A 6,000-nucleotide genomic window follows, 5' to 3' on the forward strand; every position below is an offset into this window, starting at 1 on the left:
TCGCTTCCTTTGGAACGGCCCTATTTCATTCCTTCTGTTTTAATATTTGAAAATGTCTTATTTATACTACGAATTTTCCAAGTTTGTTTACATTGAGTGTGGGGGGGGGATTTTTTTTTTTTTTTTAAGGAATACCGTGCTAATGGGGGTGGGGGGAGGGAAGGTTGTTCCACAAAAGAAGAAAATCTTTATTCCTTTATTTTGTTACGAAGCGTTCATTTATCTTCGTTGCCTTGTTTTTGTTTTTGTTTTTTGTTTTGTTTTGTTTTTGTTTTTTTTTCATCCTATTTCCTGGTTGCCTCTCTCCCTGCCCCCTCCCCGCCCTCCCCCCACTGCTGAAGCCGCGGAGGGTTTTCCACTGTGAAGTGATATTGCCTTGAATACCCTTTATTTATTTAATTAAAAGCATAAGTTTGTGGAGGGGAAGAAAAACCAAATGGGAGACTTGTGTCTTTTTTTAAAATATATATATATAAAAATAAATATATATCTATATCTATATCTCACTTTCTTTCTGTTCCCCTTTTCCCTTTTTCTGATTTATCCTCTCCCCTTTCGCCTTCTTGCCTTACTTCTCAATATTCTGGTTCTTTTTTTCCTTTTGTCCATTTTCCCCCCCTTCTTTTTTGCATTAAGGCAGGGGGTGGGCAACTGTGGCCCTTTTACAACCTGTGGACTTCAACTCCCAGAATTCCTGAGACAGCTTGGCTGTCTCAGGAATTCTGGGAGTTGAAGTCCACAGGTTGTAAAAGGGCCACAGTTGCCCACTCCTGTATTAAGGTACCTATCACTGGGACAGCTTGGCTGCTTCACCGGAAGAGTTCATATACAGGTAGTCCTCGACTTAACGACCGCCCTTGAGTCCAAAATTTTGTCCAAGATAATTGTCCAGCGAGCTTTGCTCCATTTTACAACCTCTCTTGTCACAGTTGTTAAACGAATCGCTAAAGTCCTTAAGTTAGTAAGTTAGTAACACAATCAGTGCTGGGTTGCTCCCAGTTCGCCCCGGTTCAAGCAAACTGGTAGCGGCACTCAGACGTCATCAAAAACACTCTGCACATGTGCAGAAGCTTCTGTGTATGCACAGAAGCGCCGCACGCTCGCAAAGCAAGCAAGCGCGCCCACGTGCTACCAATAGCGAACCAGTAGCGGCGGGATTTGAAACCCACTACTGAACACAGTCGTTAAGTGAATCTGTCTTTCCCATTGACTTTGTTTGTCAGGAGGTCGCAAAAGGGGATCACGTGATCCCGGGACATTGCAACCGTCATAAATATGAACCAGTTGCCAAGCGTCTGAATTTTTGATCGTGTGACCATGGGGATGCTGCAAAGTTCATAACTCTGAAAGATGGTCATAAGTCCATTTTTTTCAGTGCCGTTGGAACACTCACTCAACGAACTGTTGTAAGTCGGGACGCTTGCAACCATCATAATGGGAATCAGTTTCTAACACTGAATTTTGATTACGTGACTATACGGATGCTCCAGGGGTTGTAAGCGTGAAAAAGGGTCATGTCACTTTTTTCAGTGGCGGTGTAACTTCGAACGGTCGCTAAGCAAACGGTTGTAAGTCGAGGACTACCTGTACAGTGGGGTTTTTTGGTTGTTTTTTTTTTTTTTCAAACTGGGCTGGGGAATTCTGGGAGTTGAAGTCCACCCATCTTCAACTAACCGAGTTTGAAAAACTCAATTTTGAGTTACTAATCTCCACAGCCCACACACCGCCTTTGAGTGAATTGAGATGAACTATTTCACCACCTGATTCAGAGGTGGGTTTCAGCAGGTTCTGAACCAGTTCTGGAGAACCGGTAGCGGAAATTTTGAGTAGTTCGGAGAACCGGTAGTAAAAATTCTGACTGGCCCCGCCCCCATCTATTCTCTGCCTCCCAAGTCCCAGCTGATCGGGAGGAAATGGGGATTTTGCAGTAACCTTCCCTTGGAGTGGGGACGGAATGGAGATTTTACAGTATCCTTCCCTTGGAGTAGGGTGGGAATGGAGATTTTACAATATCCTTCCCCTGCCATGCCCATAGAACCGGTAGTAAATTTTTTTGAAACCCACCAATGACCTGATTGCTGTCTGGCCAACATCTCTCACAGAAGGCATCGTATCTGTTGTATTTTCGAAAGGGTTCTTTGAGGTCATGCAGCTCACCCCCTGCTCATTCCAGACATCACTCTCTGACAGGGACCCATCCATCTCTTCAACACCATCCCATGAAACGGAGATTGAAAGCTCTTAGATAGTTTTTTCATAAATTCAATGAAAGCCTGGCCCTCCTGGAGTTAAAATCCATATGCCCGCATTCTGCAGACTTAATATTTGGTTATGGGCCCTACCTCTATGATGTAGCACAGGTAGTCCTCAACGTACGACCACAATCGAGCCCAACATTTATGTGGCTGAGCGAGAAACTTTGGTGAGTTTTGCCCTGTTTTACGTCTTTCCTTGCCGTATTTGTTCAATGGATCACTGCAGTTGTTCAATTAGTAGCACGGTCGTTAAAAGTGAATCTGGTTTCCCCATTGACTTTGCTTGTCCAAAGGTCACAAAAGGGGATCACATGACCCCGGGATAGTGCAATGGTCATAAATGTGAATCAGTTGTCAAAGCATCCAAATGTAAATCACATGGTCATGGGGGGGGGGGATGCTGCAATGGTCAAAAGAGTGAAAAATGGTCGTAAGTCACTTTTTCCAGTGCCGTAACTTGGAACGGTCATTAAGTAAATTGCTGTAAGTCGAGGTCTACCTGTACTTTCAAGTCCTCCTAAGTCTTATTTATTTACGATTTGTGAATCCAATTTACAGGGCTAACCATGTACGTTGAGAAATTGAATAGCGAAGAATCCAAAACTAAAAGAATTTTTTGAGAGTCAGTGGAAAACCTAAAGGCTTAGATTGAGGCCTGAGCTTGGGATCTCACTCTTGAAAAGTTTTTCAGTTTTATTTCTTATACACATGATATAAAATGTACACTCTTGACCACTGTAAGAGAGGTGGTGTTGTCACCCAGGCCCAAGTAAATAGTAGGAAAATCAGTCAGTGAAAAAACAAACAAACTTTATTCGAACAGCTAAGAATGACTTCATTCCCAGCATCATTCGACTAAATTAAAGCAAATTCCTCCCAACACAAACTTCTCAGTCCTATCACAAACCTTGGTCCAATTAGGCAAACTGCCAAAGGCCTTTCTTGGCAAACGTTCAGAAGTCCCAGATACAAAAATAAATACAAGACGTAGACGAAGAAGACAAAGCTACCAACGTCGTTTTCCGGCAAAACCTAAACGCCATTGCTGGTCTGTTTTAAGCCTTATGGGAGGGGCCAATCATATCTTGGCCTTACTCCCGAGTCGTCCTCTCTGCTTTAGCTGCTCCTGCCTTCTGGCAGCTCTTCTCATATGTGCACTAGGAACAGGCTCCTCCTGTTCCTCTGCCTCTCTGCTGTCAACCTCTGGAGGCTCCGAAGTCTGCACATCACTCCCCGATGGCCCTGGCCCCATCTCTGCCTCAGACGCAGAGCCCTCATCCGGGCCTTCCCCAGCCTCCAGGACTGGCCCATGTCCTTCCTCAGCCTCATCGCTGTCCGACTCCGCTGCCAGCTCCGCAGGCTGCTGGTGGACCACAACAGGTGGACTTCAACTCCCAGAATCCCTCAGCTAGCAGTGCTGGATAGGGAATTCTGGGAGTTGAAGTCCACACATCTCAACATCACCAGGATTGAGAAACGCTGGTTGAGGGGGACATCTGAACCTCCCTTAGGAGTGTCTTTCGAGGAAAGGCGGCCAATCTTAAGAAGTCCGGTTGACTTGTCCACGTAAAATGGACTTCTAACGAGAGAGCCTTGAAGGAAGATCTCTCAATAGCCTGACCAGCAGATTTGATTCTGACAAGGCATGGCCTGATAACATGTTTACCACAATGTAATTTTTTTTTTCTAGGACAGTGATGGCTAACCTTTTTGCCATTGTGTGCCAAAAGGGGGGAGCGCGGGGGGGGTGGGTCACGCACACACATGCCCACACCCACAATTCAATGCACCCCGCTCCTGCGCTCCCCCTACTTTTGGCATGTGATGGCACAGTGGGCCCGGTAGGCCTGTTTTTCGTCCTCCCCAGGCTCCAGGGGCTTTCTTGGAGCCTGGGAAGGGCAAAAACGGCCCTCCCCACCCCCCACCGGGGCCCTTCGGAGGCCAGAAACAGCCCATTTCCCAACTTCCGGTGGGCCCCAGAAGGTCCGAAAATTAGCTGGCCGGCACGCATATGCGCGCTGGAGCCGAGCTAGGGCAACACTCGTGTGCCCACAGATATGGCTCCGCATGCCACCTGTGCCACGCGTGCCATAGGTTCACCATCACGGCCCTACGAAATCCGTTCCTACTCCCACACCATTCAAAGGGTGTTCATCCCAAATTGTACAGCTAAAAGTCCGTGGAGATCCTCAGTCATCCAGGTCATGGTTGTCCCCAAAGGTACTTCTTCATGAGGCAACTGGACTTTCTTGTTTTTTTGTTTTGTTTCTGAAGACATTTCGCTTCTCATCCAAGAAGCTTCTTCAGCTCTGACTGGGTGGTGGTGGGGAATGGAAAACTTCCAACTCTGGAAGTTTTTAAGAAGAGACTGGACAACCGTATGGTCTGAAATGCGATAGGGTAGTGATGGCTAACCTTTTTATTGTCAGGTGCCGAAAGCAATGCGCGCGCGGCACACACACCCCGCGCGCATGTGCGTGTGACCCCCCCCGCTTCCTCTGCCCCCATGCATGCACACGCGAACCCCCCGTGCTGCCCCCGCACCCCGTTTTGGGCCTAGTAGGCCTTCCTGCAGCCTCCTGGGAGCAAAAATGGGCTGTGGGGAGGCCACTCCGTACAACCCCCTCATGCCCCTTTTTGGGCCTAGTAAGCCTCCCTGCACTTACAACCCATAATGCAATGCGCGCACGTGACCCACCCGCCCCCCTCTGCCCTCCATGTTCTCCCACATGCGCCCCCCCCCCCCCCCGCATGCGCGGCAGAGACCCAAAAATCAGCTGGCCGGTACGGTGGAGCTGAGCTGGGCGACGGCTCGCTTGCCTGCTGAGAGGATGTTCTGCCCCAGCTCCGGATTTCCGAGGATATTGACACACACCAACGGTCCTTATCAAATTTATTAAGTAGCAAGAATAAACCAAAGTCCAGCAAAGGCTGGCAACCATCCCAGAAAACAAAATACGATAAGACTTTTCCAAAAATGCTCTGATGATAATTACAAGTTGTTTCCTGCAAGAAACTTACTAACGGCATGTGACTTAAATAGGCTAAGGGAGTGGCCAATTATCCTCAAGCCTTACTCTCGAGGAGACCTCCTCCTCCTGAGTAGCCACTCCTGTCTTTTGGCAACCCTGCGTGCTCGAGCATTGAGAAGAGGCTCCTCCACTTTACTCTCTTCACTTGAAGGAGCCTCTGGAGGTTCTGAAGGCCCTGGCTGAGTCTCTGCCTCTGGCACCACATCCTCTTCAGCCTCCTCGCTGTCCGACGCGAGCACCGGCTGCACAGGCTGCTGGCGCGACACCACACCAGCCTCCTCGTCGTCGGGATCAGCCACGATCCGCGCAGGCCGCTGGCGGGCCACAACAGAGGGCTCTGTGTGCCACCTGTGGCACATGTGCCATAGGTCTGGCATCACGGCGATAAGGTCTCCTGCTTCTGCAGGGGGTTGGACTAGAAGACCTCCAAGAGCCCTTCCAGCTCTTTGTTATCTCATAAACATTCTCCTTACAGGTTTTTCTTTTCAATCCTCAGATCATTTCCCCTTTTTTGCACCCATTCCACTCTATTCAGGCTCTCTTTTTTTAAAAAAAGAACTAGATGCAACACTTGAAATGAGCTTTGAGTAAATTAAACAGTTGATAATGAAGCCAGCCCAGATTGCGTTGCTCCTAACACAATCAGCCAAGGACAAGCGTCTTATTATTTTTTAATGCAAAACCCCTGGGGGATTCTGATCACACCTACAGAT

This window comes from Pituophis catenifer, unplaced genomic scaffold (assembly GCF_029215685.1).
Source record: "Pituophis catenifer annectens isolate HBS135680 unplaced genomic scaffold, rPitCat1.0.hap2 SCAF_1, whole genome shotgun sequence".
In the NCBI taxonomy this organism is placed as follows: Eukaryota; Metazoa; Chordata; class Lepidosauria; order Squamata; family Colubridae; genus Pituophis; species Pituophis catenifer.